Raw genomic sequence first — 18,506 nt, forward strand, 5'->3', positions numbered from 1 at the left:
AAACACTGTACTGAAAAGGGCCACTATAGAATTCTGAGTAAAGTTCAGTTGTTGTGTGTGTTTTTTTTTTTTTTTTCTGATTCAAAATCCATTAATTTCCTTTTTACTCTGTGGGTTCTGCTGACCTTTATAATAATGTGAAAAGTATACCAATAATGAAGGGTAAAGAAAAAATGAGGTTCTAACCCAGAAAGAAATTCATCCAGTTTTCGCAAGCAAAATCAAAGCATAGGGTTTAGGTGCCAATTAAATGCTTTTAAGTAGGGGTGTAACTTACAGGAATGACAATACTTTTTGCACCAAGTGTTTTTATCATTTTTATCATTACCTCAATTAAGTTCAAATGAATCTTTAATTACATTCAAGTGAAACAGAAATTTTGTGTATTATTTACTCATTTATTTACATATACAATTTACATTAACATATAGTAACCATGAAAGTTATTATTAGCAATATTATATAGATGAGGAAACTGAAAACCAAAAAATCTAAATTGTGTTCTAATGATTTCACGACAATATGACAATGAATCCTTAAATCAATATCCTTTGACTCTTACCTAATCATTCTTCCCAAGGACAGTGATTACTAAGCTTTTTATCACATTTTGTGTTTTATTGTGATATATCAGTCTGAATATAACTCATTGATCTAAAGTTAATGTATATGCGAATTTGGAAGATTAAATTGGATAAATTTAAAGAGCCTACCTTACTGGTAAATAGGCTAACACTGGAAAGCTATTTCTATGTATTAAACCTATTCAGACGTTATATCTTTTAAAAATATCAATTACAATTATTTCCCAAAGGATGAGGTGGAGGTTATGAGAACAGAAATAATTTGCCTTAATTCACACAAACTGTGAGTAGCAGAGTCAAAGCCACATGTATTTGACCTCAGAGGCCTTATTCTCTCAACTAAACAATAATAAATAGTGTCTAAAAAAAATCATAGTGGCATAACATCCCATCAGATAGCTAACAAAACTTCCTTTTATTCAAAAGAAGTTAAATGGAAAATTTTAATACATAATGGCCACTTTCAATCTTGTGCACAAACAATGAAAAATCACTTGGGCTTACTTGTGCTTAAACCATTAAAAACCATTGCCTGCAGATAAATACTTCTTGAAGGTGGAAACATTTTTCTAAAAAAACTTAAAAACAAAACAAAAACAAAACAAAAACAAAACCTACTTAGGGGCACCAGTCTGGCTGAGTCCATAGAGCATGAAACTCTTGATCACAGGGTCAAGTGTTTAAGGCCCACATTGGGCATATAACCCACTAAAAAAAAAAAAAAAAAAGGAAGAAGAAGAAGAAGAAGAAGAGGTAGAGGAGGGGGAGGAGGGGGAGGAAGGCGAGGAGGAGGAGGAAAAGAAGAAAAGAAACACCTACCTATACCTACTAATCACACAAGTAGAAATTACTGTGTTTCCTCAAAACTCAGAATTTCCTTAATTTTTTTCTAAAAACAACCTTAAGAACAAGCCTATGTGTCCGTCATGGTCTGAAACTTAATGCTGTAGATGAACTAGTATTCAAATATATCCTTCAATATGCTGTCAATTGGTTTGAGGGAAAATAAATACTGTATTGCAACAGCTGATCACTGATGAAAAATAACATATAAAAGTAATTTCAAATTTATGGTTAAGTTGCTTTTAGAATAACTTGAATTATTTTAAGGCAGGAATATGAGTTTAGCTATAACTAGATTTGGCCTCTTTACCAAATGACTGAGTCCTTTCAAATGCATCGGCTTCACGGGAGTCCGCTTTGTTGTCAATGTTGGATGAACTATTATAGGACTTACTGCTGAGAATCAAAGTAAACTACATTTGGACCTTTAAGTTGTACCGGTAATATTGTGCTACTTATCCTGAAGTTATTTTGGATCAGGGAGATATGTTACAATGTGAATGAGCCCTTGGGGAAGCTCATTTTTCTACCCTTGATTCTTTTATCTCAGAGGTAATTGTGTAAGTTTTACTGTAGAAATTCTTGAAAAGACATTTTACAGGTTTACTTTGGGCCATCTCAAAATTTATTAATGTATTATTATTATTATTATTATAAGCCAACTAAATAGGTCATCATGTGTAAGAGCATACCCTCTCAAGACCTTTTTTGAGTTCAGTATTTGGGATCTACTATGTAACCCAGGCAACTTGAATGTTCTCCTTATGCCTGTGTGTATATATATTTATTTTATAAAATTAATATAATGATAGAACAGATCTCCAAGAATTGTTGAAGTGATTAGATTGGATTCTATGTGTAAATTGTTCACTCATGTGGCTGGACAAAAAATTATATTCATAATGATAAGTGCAATTATACAAGTTATATAAATTGAAAAATAATATCATTGACAGTTCTTTTGAGAGTTTACTCAATAATCATTTATATGTATATTTTTTATGAGTCAGACAATAGCACTAAACCAATGACATTAAAGTCAAATGAGATTCAATATCTACCTTTTTAAAAACTACATTTTATAGTTAGTAATGGGAAAATTACAAAAAGGTTGATAATATTTTGACTGAGATAAGGTTTTTTTGAGTTAAGTTTATAGTACTCTGTGATCCCATATGAGTATTTTCTTAGAAATAGAAAAAATGTTATTCAGGTTCTTCGCTCATTTTTTAAATTGGAGTATTTGAGGTTTTATGTTATTGAGTTATAGGAGTTCTTTATATATTAAGATTATTAGTATCTTTCAGATATGTGATTTGCACATATCTTCTCCCACTCCATAGATTACCTTTTCATTTGGTAAATTTTTTCTTTGCTGTGTAGAAGCTTTTTAGTTTGATGTAGTTTGTTGATTTTGTAAATTTCATTCCTTGTGCTTTAGGTGTTGTATCTAAAAAATTATTGCCAAGACCCATGTCAAGAAGCTATTCCCTTATGTTTTCTTCTAAGAGTTTTATGGTTTCAGGTACTAGAGACATTTACAATAACCAAGATATGTATACAACCTAATTGTGTATTGAAACAGATGAATGGGCAAAGAAAATGTGATATCTATATACCTATATAATTACATGGATATATATCATGTGATATATAGGTAATAAAGTGGTATATATTATACAGTCATAAAAAAGAAGGAAGTCTTGCCATTTGTAGGGATGTAGATGAACCTCGAGGGCATTGGGCAAATGAAATATGTCAGACAGAGAAAAACAAATACAGAATGACCTCATTTGTATGTGAAATATTAAAAAAACAAACAAACACACAGTAAAGGAGATGAGACTTGTGATTGCCAGAGATGGGAGGTGAAGGTGGGAGTCAGGGAGTTAGAGGAAGGTGGGCAAAAGGTACAAACTTCCAATTATAAGATTAATAAGTACTGGGATATAATGTATAGCACGGGGACTATGGTTAACACTGGTGTGTGGTACATTTGAAAGTTGCTAAGAGAATAGATCCTAAAATTCTCATCAAAAGGAAAAAAACATTGTAACTCTGAGGTGATGGTTGTTAATTACACTTGCTTTGGGAATCATTTCATGATATATGTATGTCAAGTCATTATTGTACCTTAAATGCATATAGTGTTGTATGTCTATTATATCTCAATAAAACTGGAATAAAATAAAAACTAAAATAAAACTAATGGTAGTAACCAAAGTAAAAAATTAAGTACTATATAAATACATAACAAAGTAACTAAGCTCCCACTAGGGTGGAAGGTTTTAGAGAAGTCTGTTACTCCCAACAGGAAATAATCATTGAGCTGAATCTTGAAGGACGTGTAACAGGCAAATGATAGGTGAAGGGCAGAAACATTCTGAATATAATCAGAAGCCTCTTCAAAGACCATAAGCAAGGGACAAAGATGTGATGTAATGACTGAGCGATGTGAAGCAGGTCAGCATTTATATGTATGATCAGGAATTGACTAATAAAGAATTTTGAGACTGATTACATCTGAAGATTGAAACTTATACCAATAGCTTAGAAAATATTTTAAAGGAAAAATGACATGATCAGAATTGCCTTATAGAAATATTTCTGACTTCACTGTGAATAACAGCTTGGAATGGGAGAAAGTTAGAGCAGGTGACCATTAAGATATTGCTAGAATTATGGAAGGGAAATGCAGATAGGCTAAACCTGTAACATAGTTGATGGATTGTTAAGATATGAGTAATATTAAATTTAAAGTGGACTTCAGTAATAAATTAGATCTAAAGTGGACCTTTAGTCAATAATAACGTCCAGTTCTCTCATTTTATGCATAAGCAGACTGTCAGGGACATTCAGTGATTTCACCAAAGTTATATCAAATTAATAGTTAAGATAGCAGGATTGCAACCAAATGTTCTAATGTTGACATTAATGTCAAATTGCCTAATTTATCTGAAAGTTCAACACAATAGAAATATGAGATAGCTTCTGGAGTTTGGAAGCTGAACCAGAAGCTGAATTCTCTCAGGATCTCAGGGGAGATAAGGGAAATCACTTATATTCTGTATCATTCAGTGAGATCCATTGAAAAGACTTCGGTCAATTTGCATCCTGAATTTGAGACCGCTTTTCTTAGTTCTCTAACGGGGCCTGTTAGGTGAACCCACAAAGGATCCTCTAAGAGGGTCTGCCCTGTAGTAAGTGTGTAGCTCTTGGAGAGCTTCCTGATTCTGATGAACCCAGAACACTGGAGAGAGACTAAATGTGTGTACCAAATTATTCTTAGATCATATATTTGAAAGAAAACTGCTTGGCTTGTGTCCAGGGAGGCTTATGGACATAGCAGTGGCTAAAGACAGAGTGTGCAAAGTTAATCCCTGCAGACTCACAAGAGTAAAAATGATGTGTCCTCTACCATTTGCTTTTTAACCACTGCCCCCAAAGTTCAACAGTCTGATTTGTTTAAATAACAGGCAATGGTATTTATCTTCAGTATTTGCAATGGCAATGAAAATTAAATAGTGACAGTGCCGAATTTAAGGCCAATACATTAATTCATTTAAAAAGGATGTTTATATTAACTTTGGGAAAAATTTAATGATCAACTGAGAAAGGTGCTGTGGTTCTTCAGTATTATTAGAAGGAAATGTTTAAGTAAAGAAGTTGCTGTTATCACAACCTAGTTGTTCGGGAAACAGAGTGCACCAAACCCCCCAACTCTTATCTACAATATCATTCAAACTTCCACTCCCATTCTGAAACAACTGAGCTTCAACAGAAAGCCATCTTCTGACTCTGACTCAAATCTGTTTTGCTGCCAGTTGCTAGTATAAAAAGGTAGATTTTTTTTTTCTTGTGAAAAAGTGTCAGATTTTCCAAAGGGCTGAAAAAGGAAAATCTGATTACAGTGCTTAAAATAGGTTTCTGCATAGGAACAGGTGGGAGACTGTGAACTGAATTCAGGAGAAGAGAGAATTTCCATGTGGCATTTTGTTCTTCTGAAAGCTCAAGTCTTTTTTCCTCTGGTCTAGTACTAAAAAGTGAGGAAGTTAAATAGGACTCTCTAGGATGGATGATTCTTTGGTGGAGGCAACTGTCTTATAACAATTTTTGGGTGAATTTAGCCATGTCATTAGCAATGGATTAAGGAATGCACTTGGCATGAAAGAGTCAACAAGAAGAAGAGGCATATGGTTGCCAGTTCTTTCATTATTCCACTGAGTGGCATGGCAATGCACGTGCCATCTACTGTATGTCCATACAGTGGGTTTTCCACTCCTATGGATGAATACTGTTTTTCTTTTTATTTCCTTCATCTATGTGTATGAGAGCGATTCCAATAAGAGAAAAGAATAAGCTTCTTGGGTACCAGGCATCTGAAGTTTAAGTCCCAACTGTATACAAAAGCTGTCTGAAAAACAGGTTCCTATCATCTAGATATGTGTGATTTCTCTAGCCAAGGGTGTGAAATCTTCCATCCTGTGATAATTTAGGTATGGTCTCTCTAAGTCGAAGGAAGAAAACTCTGATTCCTTGATAATGCAGGATCATTTTTTAAAATGCTGTTTGTCATATCACAAAAGAGTAACTTCTGATTTTCCTATAAGATCATATCTATAAGAGCATATTACCTTTCCATATACAAACACACACACACACACACACACACACACACACACACACATACACACACTCCTTTGGGTATTGTATGCTTTAACTTAGCATCAATGTACCTCACAGAGTTGTTCTGGAAAAATGCAATACTGAATGTAAACACATTTGAAAATCTATGAAAGGATGGAATAAATGACAGGTGTTTTAAGTTTATATGACTTGATCTTTTAGAAACTACATCTATCTTCTCTCTCCAGATTTTACACTTTCTTATAAAAGTCAATGCCAATGAATAGCAACAGGAGAAAAAAAGATGACCAGACTCTGGAGTGTCATCAGAACCCTGAAGGTGCTTGTCTATGAGTTAAATAATTGCATGGTGCTCTTGCCCTAGACGCCTATCAAGGATACTTAATATAAAACTAATTTATAAAATCTCTATCTTGCAATACTGAAGCATCTATCTAACTTGGAAAAATTAATATATACTTTCATGTGTTCTACAGTCAAATATGAAGAGAAAATTCTACAGTAGGTAACATTGGCTTGAGGGCAGGAGACATTCACCTAGATAGTACTCCTTTTCTGATCGTTCTCTCAGCTTTAAAACCTAGGACAAGCCTGGCTCAATTATTTCCAATGTAATTGATCAAAATTCATTAAGAAAGTTCTCAAAAAATTACGATTCCCTAGTTCTAAATTGAAACTTACTGAGCTATGATGCCTGGAAGTAGCCTAGGATATCTATCTATTCATGAAGATTTTCCATTGAATCTGAGGGCTATTCATGAGTGGAAATGGCTGAGATCACTGAAGATTTCTCCCATTTCTAAACATCTCTGAATCAGTACATGTTGTTCTGCAAGCCAAACGAATTACATAGTTGGCTTCTTCCTGCCAACATTAGAAACCTTTTTTCAAATGAAATTGCACTCAGTATCTCATGTTATTAAAAATATATGAGAGGATGGGGCACCTGAGTGGCTCAGTCAGTGAAGAGTCTGCCTTCAGGTCAGGTCATGATCTTGGGGTCCTGGGTTCGAGCCCCTCATTGGGTTCCCTGCTCAGCAGGGAGTCTGCTTCTCCCTCTCTCTCTCTGTCATTCTTTCTGCCACTCCCTCACTTGTGCTCTCTCACTCTCGCTCTCTCTCAAATAAATAAATAAATAAATAAAATCTTTAAAAAGAATATATATATGAGAAATTTTTTCTGGTTGAAGGGGGAAAGTGGAGGCCTTGTCCCACTGTTAATTTGTGTCTCCAAAGCACTCACAGAGAAAAGGGCACATAACTAGAAAACCCAGAGTGAAGCCCAATTTTACATACTTTTTCTAAGATCTAACTGTGTAAACAAAGGCAAAGGAAGATTAGATTAATGAGTGAAGGATTTTTTTTTTTTTTATCCAGGGGAAAATACAGAGTGTCCACTCACTTTTCATTCTTGCAATTAGATTGTATTATTTTCAGATCCACATATCCTTCAGAATCGTACTTTAAATATTTAAGCTTCTTAATATGTCACAGGATATTGCATTAAATTTAATTTTTAAAATAAATGTACTTGTAAAAAAATAAAATAAAATAAATATACTTGTGATTTGATATTTTCTATTACCTAATTATCCACTAATTATAAATAAAATTCACAACACACTCCAGTCCAACCTTCTTTTTAACATTTGTTTTCATGGTTTAGATACAGCATTTGAAAGAAGTATACAATGTACTAAAAGATGTACTAAAAGTGTCATCATATGGGTGTAAGTATTTAGTGATATAATTGTTTATGTCATAGAGAAATCTCCCATATTTCCCTCATGTAGTATGAGAAATAATACACTATAACATATTCTAAACAGAATTTTTACATTTCAAAAATCCTTTAATATTTGGGACAGAAGGAAACATTCAAAGAACAGAAAACTAAGTCCTGAAATTATCTGGGAACTATTAAAATTACTAATTGAAAAATGATCATTATTTAAAAGCTACAAATTAAGAGAATGTTTGACTGAATTAAAAATTTCCAAATTTGGTACTGCAGAATTTCCAAAGACCGGGAAAGAGACAGATGACCTTCAATCTGGTAATGTAGTTTATTCCCATTCATATAAAATTTAAAATCCAATAACTTCTAACCTGAAAACATAATGAAACCTTTCTTTACATTAAATTAGAATACAAGCAGCAAAGAATTTTATTATAAGTAAGAAGTCTTCATTTTTCTTTCAAATATTTTATGTTCGATTCAGGCAGTATTCTATTTTAGTCATTTAATCAAAAGTTCTGTAATTGAATAATATTGCATATTGTGTGAAAACAAAAGATAAATGAATAATCTGTCTTTTTTCTGTGGCAGTGTTGTATTGAAAGGAATTCATATAACCTTGAATTGAAAGAGATATATCTAACTATTACTCTTAAGTCAAATTCAGTACGGTCATTCTACATGACAGATTATGATGTTTTTTCTTGGTTAATCATTAATACCTAAATCTATGCTCATTTTAATAATCTTCAAATGACATCACTTGTTTGTTCCCATAGTCTTTTTTTATGACAAAAATAGATCATAGTTCAAAGATAGCCATTAGAATTTCACATTTATTTATAGTAAATGTAGGAAAACCTAAAGCAGAGTCCCTTGTTCATTGTACTACTTGGCTGCTGTCATTTTTTTGAGGAATGATAAACCTCATCTAACAGGTCCTTTCCTGCCTTGTGTAGCTGTTAAGAATAACCAAAAATTGTTAGAAAACACTATAGACCTATATTCAATTTGGCATCGCTCAAACAGTGTACATTTCACTGTCAGGTGTCTCTCCATCTTGTGGTGACCATTGGCAGAGCTACCAAACTTTAGTTGAGCTAATACTTCTTAATTGTTTCACCTAGAAACTCTGTAGTGGGATCCTTTACATTTCAGATTACCATTCCCTCTATAGGAAGTCTTGTTCCAGTCCCCAAGGACTGAAATGAGAAGTTCTTGTTTCCCACTAGCCTGTGTCTCATGGTGTCCCTTATTGAAGTCTACCTTCCTGTCTTCATTGCTCTCCTAAACATTGCTTTCCTTGGTGACTCCGTGACGAGCTGCCCAGATCTCCCTTCAGGAATGAAAGACTTTTATTTATCCAAGTGCTATTGACAGACAGAATTCAGTCATTAGCCTGCTTTGGGGTTTGCCTTGACTGAAGAGAATTATCTAGCCAAACTCATGTTCCCTTCCTGGGGCAGTCCAAATTCAATAACCATAGATTCCAGGGCATTAAGTGGTGAGTGTGCTTATGAAGGCTTCACCTTCTGCCTCAATTCTGGATAACTTTGAAAGATCATTCCGATTCCAAGTCCTGTGTTAGGTCAGTCACAGCCTTCACTGACATGGCCTCACACATCAACTTCTTTCTTTAACTAATCCATTTTTTAACCACAGATGATCCAAAGAGCATTCTCTAATAAGCATTCTAAATCCTAACATGTCAAGATTTGCTTCCAGGTGAGTCTAACATATGATACTTCCCAAGATTTAAAGGGTAATGTTTTTTGCCCTTCCATTCCGTGGTGTAAAGCTAGTATCTAGAAAACTATAAATTTATCTTCTTACAACTGCTCCAATATAGTCTAGAGGCTCTTATATCAATTGCATCTAAAGAGCATGTATGCAGCGCACCTGGATGGCTCGGTTGTTAAGCATCTGCCTTTAGCAGATGACCTTTAGCTCAGGTCATGATCCCAGAGTCCTGAGATCAAACCCCCCATCTGGCTTCCTGCTGAGCCTGCTTCTCCCTCTCCAGCCCTCATGCTTGTGTTCCCTCTCTCACTGTCTCTCTCTGTCAAATAAATAAATAAAATCTTAAAAAAAAAAGGTACATATGCAGACTATGACCCACCATAAATGTGAAATAAAATAACATGGAACAATATCCCCCTTACATATGGTAAGGGCAGAGGTTTTGTATAAATTTTAACTCTGTGATACAATGCATTTTCCATTAAGTACTAAAAAACACCTCTTTCCCAAAAGAATTCCTATATGCAAAAACATAGTGCAAGGAATTTTTCTTTCCTGTTTGTCTTCAACTTAAATATTTCTTTTCTGATATGACTATAGTTCAGTTAATTGGAAACTAAGAAATTTGGTATCTAACTTAATAAAGCATAACTAAAAGGAGAAGCTGAGGTTTATGTAAAAGTTTTAAGAGAGGGAGATGGGTGTGGGATGCAGTGGCTACTAGTGACAAGCTATTGAGATGTTCTGTAGACACACTGTTGTTTTACATGTACTGAATTCCCACAGTACCTGAAAACTGTACATGAGGGAAACCTATTTAACCTCTCTGGGGTTTACTTTTCTAATCTGTTAAATAGTCATAGTAGTACATATCTCATAAGGTTATAATGTGAAATATATATTAGACATATATAAAAATATATTTTTATATATATTTTTAAATTCTTAGGTGAGTCCTAGCCTAGATTGGATTTTCAGGCATTGCTATATTTTTTTTTTTTAATTTCATTTCTGTAGAAAATTATCATCTTCCCACTGATGATTTCTCCAAAAGAGTTGGTGAGGGATATCCAGAGAGATAAAGCTGTGTTCTCCAAGGACACATTTGTTCATCTAATAGGAAATAGCACTTGTTCTTCTGTCTTTTCTACTTCTGACAAAGAGTTTCCATTATGTTTGAATTTTTTTTTTAAATTAGTCAAGATCCCTTGGAGGATGATAGGGAGTAGTTCACATATTTTAAATTCTTAATATATTTACCTCATTAGGCAAACCTCAAAAATGTCCCCTTAATAGGACTAGATCCCAGTAGATAATCCATAAATAGACTACAACATTTTTCATATCGCCTTTTTCACAATGGAAGCTTTCAGATTTCAGTTGAGATGGTGCCTGGGTTCAGTGAGTTAAATAGTTTGATCCATTATTAGGTTTCAAAGATTCTGTTATTCTAAACTTAGAGATTATGAATAAATAGAGAAATGCAAGTTAGCTAGGTATTAGTTGTTAAGGATGTAAATGGTTTAAATTGTCCACTTTTATGAGCAATATTTGCTTCTATATGCTTTAGATATAAGTATTTTTTTTCCTTCTGTGCATTAATACATTTAGCCAGAACTACCTCCTAATTAGTCCTAATATCTACTTCCTTTCCTGCATCTCGATTTATTATACAATTTATATGGAGCTATGGGTTGGTATTTCTAAGATATTACTACCTGTTATATAAGCTGTTTATGGGGTACTGTACCTGAACCAATTAATGAATAATGATTTGTTGTCATTTTTAGGGCAAAAATGATGAAATTAGCTCATGGTAGACATAAAGATAACCATAATTTTATAACCAATCTCATGTGCTTTTCTTTCCTTTTTCTTTTTTCCTTTCTTTTCTTCTTTTCTACAATGTGATCTTCCCCTTCCTACATCAAAAGTTGAAATCCAATTCCCTCCCCTTGGCAGGCCTTGTGACTTGGACTAATAGAGTATGGCAGAAGTGATGGCAAGAGACTCCAAGTCTAGGTTAGAGAAGGCCACTGCTGCTTCCATTTGGTTCTCTAAGGGTGTTTGCTCTGGGGGAAGGTAGCTGCCATGTATAAAGTCTTACTCTCCTAAGACTAAAATATTGGATGTGCCACATACAGCAGTCAGTAGCCATTATCAAATTCCCGCCATGCAAGTGAGCCAAACTGGATATCCAGTTCCTCTCCAGTCTGCTAATGATTAGACCCCTGCTGAGATCTTTCTAAATCCTGATCCACAAAATCATTAGCAATATAAATGACTGTTTAAAGCACTTACTTTTAGGGAATTTTTTTTTTTTTATACTGCAACAGTAATCAGAATAGGCATGCTATCAGCCTTCAAGTAATGAATTACTTATTTTCCATGGAAGTTTCTTAAACATACCACTAGTATAATGGTAACAGTCTGCCAGATCTGCTCTATTTTGTTAAATAATGTTAATTCAGGGGAAATTTAAAGGATTAACATTGAGTTGTCAGATCACCAATGTTCTTAAAATTTACATATAGGTTTGACACCACTGTTTCTAAACAAACAAATGAGTCATGGTCCTTGAGCCACTGATGACACTATAGGCTGTGGCCATGAGCTTGCTGGTACAAAGTTTTAGAACCAGCCATGAGTAATATTGCAGAGAGTTCTGGAAGCGCCTAGGCGGCTTAGTTGGTTAAGTGCCCAACTCTTAATTTTAGCTCAGGTCATGATTTCAGGGTTGTGAGATCAAGCAACAAGTTGGGCTCCATGCTCAGAGTGGAGTTTGCTTGTCCATCTCCCTCTGCTCCTCCCCCACTCACTCTCTCTGTCTCTCTCTCTCTCTCTCTCTCAAATAAATAAATAAATAAATAAAATCTTAAAAAATATTGCAGAGAGTTCTGACAATACTGGAGTAGTTATTGACAAACTGCTGAGAGTATACTCTTAGACCAAAAATATACTTAGTTCCCTAAATTTTGTAGGATAGAGCAAGTGAAGGAAGTAGGAATCCAGATTGGACTCACTCTCTGCTGTGACATCCCTTTCCCATTGAACTTACAGAAGTGTTGCAAAGCTGGCACTTGTCAAATGAATATTTCACTCTGGTTTCATAAGGTGCTCTAGAAACCTAAGGAATCATCTGTTGTATTTTTCAATACCTCCCTTCAACAGAGTTTGAGTGCCTAAATACACAGAATTTTCAAATAGTTTATAATCTTGGTTACTGTCTTCTTTAGCTGAGAGAGATGCTTTACGATCTAAAGCTACATTATTTTTTTTCAGGATTGCTTTTGCATTGTCATAATCATGGAGCTGTAACAATTCTGGATCCTATCTTAATGCCATTAATTAATAGCACTTTAATAATTGTATTCAATAATTTGATTTCAAACATGACAATTTTTATAGAATTCTCACTTAAACGTATGATCTAGAAACTTTTCTCAGTTAACATTTCCTTTTAAAGAACTGACCCATAGGAGAAAACTCATCACTAGTAGCACATAGATTTTCTTCTAATAGTGTTTCATTTGATTCAGAATAAAAGTGACATCTTTTAAATTTCTTTAAATAGCTTGATAAATAGTGTAGCCCATAGCTGCTTCTCATACTTCATCTTTTAAAAATCCTCTTTTGAAAGAGTATATGTAAACTGATGATTATTCTGCATTTTTAGCTTGGATCAAGAATTTAAAAAGTGAATGCTAATTAATAAGAAAAAATAACTGAATAATCATATTATACAATCATGCTCCATGTAATATTTCAAAATATAGAATTGGATAAATTGAAATTTTAAAAATGAATTAGAGCTATAACTGAAGATATTTATAACATATTTTTTGTGTGTTGAAAACATAATCTAGAAGAGTATAGAAGATCAATCCCAGGGTGCTTGGGTGGCTCAGTCAGTTAAGTGTCTGCCTTTGGCTCAGGTCATGATTTCAGGGTTCTGGGATAGAGCTCCACATTGGGCTCCTTGCTCAGTAGGGAGTCTGCTTCTCTTTCTCCCTCTGCCCCTCCCCCCTGCTTGAGCTCTCTCTCTCTCTTTCTTCCTCTCTTGTTTAAATAAATAAATACAATCTTAAAAAAAAGATCAGTCCCATTACTATAAATAAAGTATTAACAAAACTCCATTTATGTAGTGTATATATGTATACATACACAAACACACACTTAAATTTATGCTTGAATGAATGGCTAAAATATGTTAACGGTGATGGTAGTGTATAATTCTCAGAGTAGGAAATTCAAACTGAAATTTCTATTTTCAGGTTGTATCTGAGTTATCTAGAATAAGCATTATTACTTATACAATCATAAAACAATAAAGTTATTTTATTGTTTATGGCATTGAGATACTTGCTTAAGGTGGAAATAAAGTAACAAGGACTAGATTTATCTTTCTGCATGAATAAACTTCAGGACCTCTCAATAAAAAATAAATTAAAAAGCAAACAAAAACTAGCAAAACTTATGAACTGGACTTGAGGCAATGGAAAACAGTAACCCTGAGAGATAAGAAAAATGCAAAGTGAGATACAATTGATCCAGCTTCCTGATTTGCCAGAGTTTCACAGGTGCAGGTGCGGTACAGAAAGGAGGGCTCAGGCAGAGCACAATGAAATCTCTGACTTGAGGAGATGAAGCTTAGAGTCTAGGAAGCCCAAGATAGCAAGGATTCCCTGGACAGGGTACTGGAGAGGACATAGCTGCTAAGAGAGTACATGAGATTTAAAGATGATCCTCCTGGAATATTCAGCACAGTACTGATCAAGTCATACCTGTGAAGAAACTATCAAGGCTGGGGAAATAACCAAGCAAAAGAATAGAAATAATGGCAACCAGGGGTCACACATAATCAAGAGTACTAGATAATACTTATTCTCATAAGCAAGAATGGAAAATGTACTCTTATGAACTGAATGCTTATATCTCCCCCAAATTTGTATGTTGAAGCTCTAACTCCCAATGTGTTGATATTTGGATATGTGTCCTTTGGGAAATAATAAGGATTAGATAAAGTCATGAGGGCAAGGCCCTTGTCTGATGGGATTAGTGCCCTCATAAGAAGAGACACTGGAGAGTTTGCTTTCTTTCTCTATTTGCCATGTAAAGACAAAACAATACGGTGGCCACTACAAGCAAGAAAGAGAGTCCTCGCCAGCACCTGATCATGTTAACATCCTGATTTCAGACTACTAGCCTTCAAAACTGTGAGAAAATAAATTTTTATTGTTTAAGCATCTAATCTGTGGTATCTTGTTATGGCAGCAGACTAAGATGTCTCCTTATAACTGAAGTTGTAGGATACTCATACAGGCCTTTCTTCAGAAGTCAGAAATAATTAGTACTAGAATGTTCTGTGTAAAAAAATCTTAAAAGCAAGACACAGACCAAATGGTTACTGAGCACCTTAATTGTGTATGAGAAGACTATTAAGAATATCTATAGGGATACAAAAATATCCAGCAGCCCACAAGGTAAAATTCACAATGTCTAGAACCACATTAGTGGTTATCAAGATTGCAAAAAAACCAGGGATATACAACCTGTAATAAAGAGAAAAATAAATCAACAAAAACCAACCCTGATATTTATCAAGATAGCTCATACCCTGGAACATAAAAATGTCTCAAAAAATTTTTAAAAAAATTTAAGTCATACCAAATATGTTCTCTGACCACAATGAAATTAAATTACAAATCATTAATAGAAATATCAATTATTTGGAAAATTCATACACTTATAAGTAAGCTGTAGAACAAAGAAAAATTCAAACAGAAACTTGAACTGAATGCTCAACATATATAAATTTGTGGGATGCCACTAAAACAATATTTGGAGTAATTACATAGACGTATAGGTGTATATTAAAAAAGAGGAAAGGAAACAAATCAAGAAATCAGAAAAAGAAGAGCAAGTCAAACACAAAGCAGTCAGAAGAAAGGAACTATAAAGACCAAAGCAGAAATCAATGGAAAAAAAAAATAGTGAAAATCAATGAAATCAAAAGCTAATTCTTTGAGAAAAAGAGTATTGTTAAACTCCCAGCAAGACTTATGAGAAAAAAATAGAAGACTCAAATGACTAAACTAGGAATGAAAAAGGTGACATCACTACAGATTATGTAGATAATAAAAGATAAGTATATATTATGAGCACCTTTAAGTCAATAAACTCAAAAATTTAGATGAAATATACAAATTCCTTGAAAAACACAAATTACCAAATTTCACTCAAGAAAAAAAAAAAAACTACCCAAATAGCACAATAAAAATGAAAGAACTTGAATTTATAGCTAAAAAGCTTTCAACAAAAAATAAACTCCAGGAACAGATGGCTTCATTGGTAAATTTTAACATGCATTTAAAAAAGAAATATTACCAGTTCTACACAAAATGATCCAGAAAGTCAAAGAGAATAGAATACTTTCTAATTCCTTCTAAGAAACCAACATTATCATGATGCTCAAAGCAGACAAAGCCATTCCCAGAAAAGAAAACAATAGGCATTGGGATGCCTGGATGGCTCACTTGGCTAAATGTCTGCCTTCATTCATGTAATTTACTTTGCCATACTTAACTTCAAGTCAGTGGGGGTTATTTTTCATCTCATATTCCCAGTAATAGATTGGAAATGGGAATTAATGAATGTGAACAGAGGTAATATTTGCCACAAAGTAAGCAAAACAATAAAAACAACAAAAATTGAGGGTTGTCCAAGTCTTCCAGAAAAAACAAACAGACATGAACCTCTTTTATGCAAGAGCTTTTACATATTAGTTCTTCTCTATCTCATGTCCCCAGTGTAGTAAACCATCTTAAGATTCATGTAAATATATCATATCCAGAGCTCTTTATGGATGGTTAACTAAAACTTCAAGTTTTAGTTTACTCACCATCTCTTGATATTGGAAACAGTTTTTGACACTTATTGTGATTAGGTCCTCCTTCTACATGAACTGTAACACATTGTACACTCAGTAATCACCTACTACCGGTGTCATGAATTGATTAAATGAAGGGTTCTGCAGTTACATGAGCCTTCTATGTGACAAGGGCAAATTTCCTCATCAGTATAGAGATCTTGTGAAGAGCAAATTAGTTCATACATGCAAGTTTCTGAAGAGTAAATAGCTATTCAGTGAATATTAGCTATTATGTTTATCATGTTTCCTTTCCTGATAAAGATAAAGATTTCCTATCCTTCAATCAGTCGTACAGAATGCATTACTGATACATAAAACATTTTAATATATTTTTATTGAATAAATGCACAAAAGAATGAAACTACAATGTTCTTAATAAAGAACTTAAATTTAGCCTGCTTTCTATAAGTAAGGGGGAAAATGAGATTTTGTTTGATTTTCCTCCCATTTTTGATTAGATTCTTCATGTTAGAGTCTCAGGTAACCACTTGAAAACCTCAATCACACTTAATATAAATGACACAAAATATTGTATTGTTTTACCTTTATCAGGATGCACAATGAATTTTGAATTTTTATTTTTTTAAGTTGCACTGTTTTGTGATAAATATAAAGTTATCTGGTTCTCTTCAATAGGAAAGAAATCAAATATAACACACTAAAAGTTGCTTCATTCTTAAAGGGAGTAGTGACAATAGATTTTGATGCATTGAAAGTAGACACTCTTGGAAGCACTTATTAACTTTGGATGTCTCCAAGAGAAGCTCTTAAGCTTGGAAGAACAATTAAGTGAAGAAGAGTATGTGGCTATGGCTCCAAGTTATGAATTCAACAAGACTCGGTTTTCTTAACTACTTTTGGCCAAGGACATGACTCTCCATGGAAACATGGGGGAAAATTGCTTAAAGCAGGCATCATGTCACTGACCATGGCAACTGTTCATGTGAACCAGCACCTCAACTGAATCTGTGGTTTACCAAAGCCAGCTACCATTCATTGATGAGTGTTTTTGCTCCATTACTGCAAAAGACACTACAAATCAATTCCCATGGCATCAATGTGAGTCTGGGACTAAAGGCCCCAGCAACTCTCATCAGAGATTAACTAAGACCATTGCTGCACCAAGTGGGAAAGAAGAGAATGGATACAATAGCGACAACTTCAAAAATCCAGCTTAAACCAAAGTAATGAATATTAGAAAGGATTGTATAAGGAAGATGAGGAAAGGAAAAGAAGTAAAAGGGAATGGATTTTTTGTGGGATCAGAAAATATTCCCTACAAAACTGAAGTCATACCATGTATCACAATATACGCATAAACCTGATTCTATTGAAAACTATACTAATATAATAATAAAACTAAAATTGTTGGGCTTCTTTAAGTATCACTATTCTTCTAAAAAAATACTATTTAAGATACTCTAAATTCAACAGAATGTATTTTTGTTCATTTTAAATCTATATTCCTAGTGATCTGTAATCATCATAAAGAAGGTGTTGAAGTATTTTTCAAGTTATCAAAAACCTGCAATGACTTTAGGCTATTAGATAGTGCTATGGTAATAGTGAGTGGTTATCCCTTAATGTGCTATTAAATCAATAGCTATTGTGAATTAATAAACTCATGCTATACATTGACATTGGCCTAAATAAATTGTGTTGGGTTTATTTTATATGTTATAAGTAACTTAACTACTATATTCTGTAATACCTCTTAAAGTTGTTTTAGTTTAAATATAAAATTTACTTATAAAGCAGGAATAGTATTTTCTACTCATAAAAAAAAACCCAAGTGATACACATCACCATTTATCTGAAAAACAACAACAACAACAATAACAAAATAAACCACCATACTGGATTAATTCATTCATTGCGTTTATAGGATTCATATTTTTCTTAATCATAATTTAAGAAATAATCATTTTGCTATCCTATCATACTACATTTATGCGGAAAAGATTGGGTCATTATTTAGTATACTATTTTCTCTGGACAAATTCCAATTCAAGTGAACTTCCAGC

Source organism: Ursus arctos, unplaced genomic scaffold (assembly GCF_023065955.2).
Source record: "Ursus arctos isolate Adak ecotype North America unplaced genomic scaffold, UrsArc2.0 scaffold_11, whole genome shotgun sequence".
Taxonomy (NCBI): Eukaryota; Metazoa; Chordata; class Mammalia; order Carnivora; family Ursidae; genus Ursus; species Ursus arctos.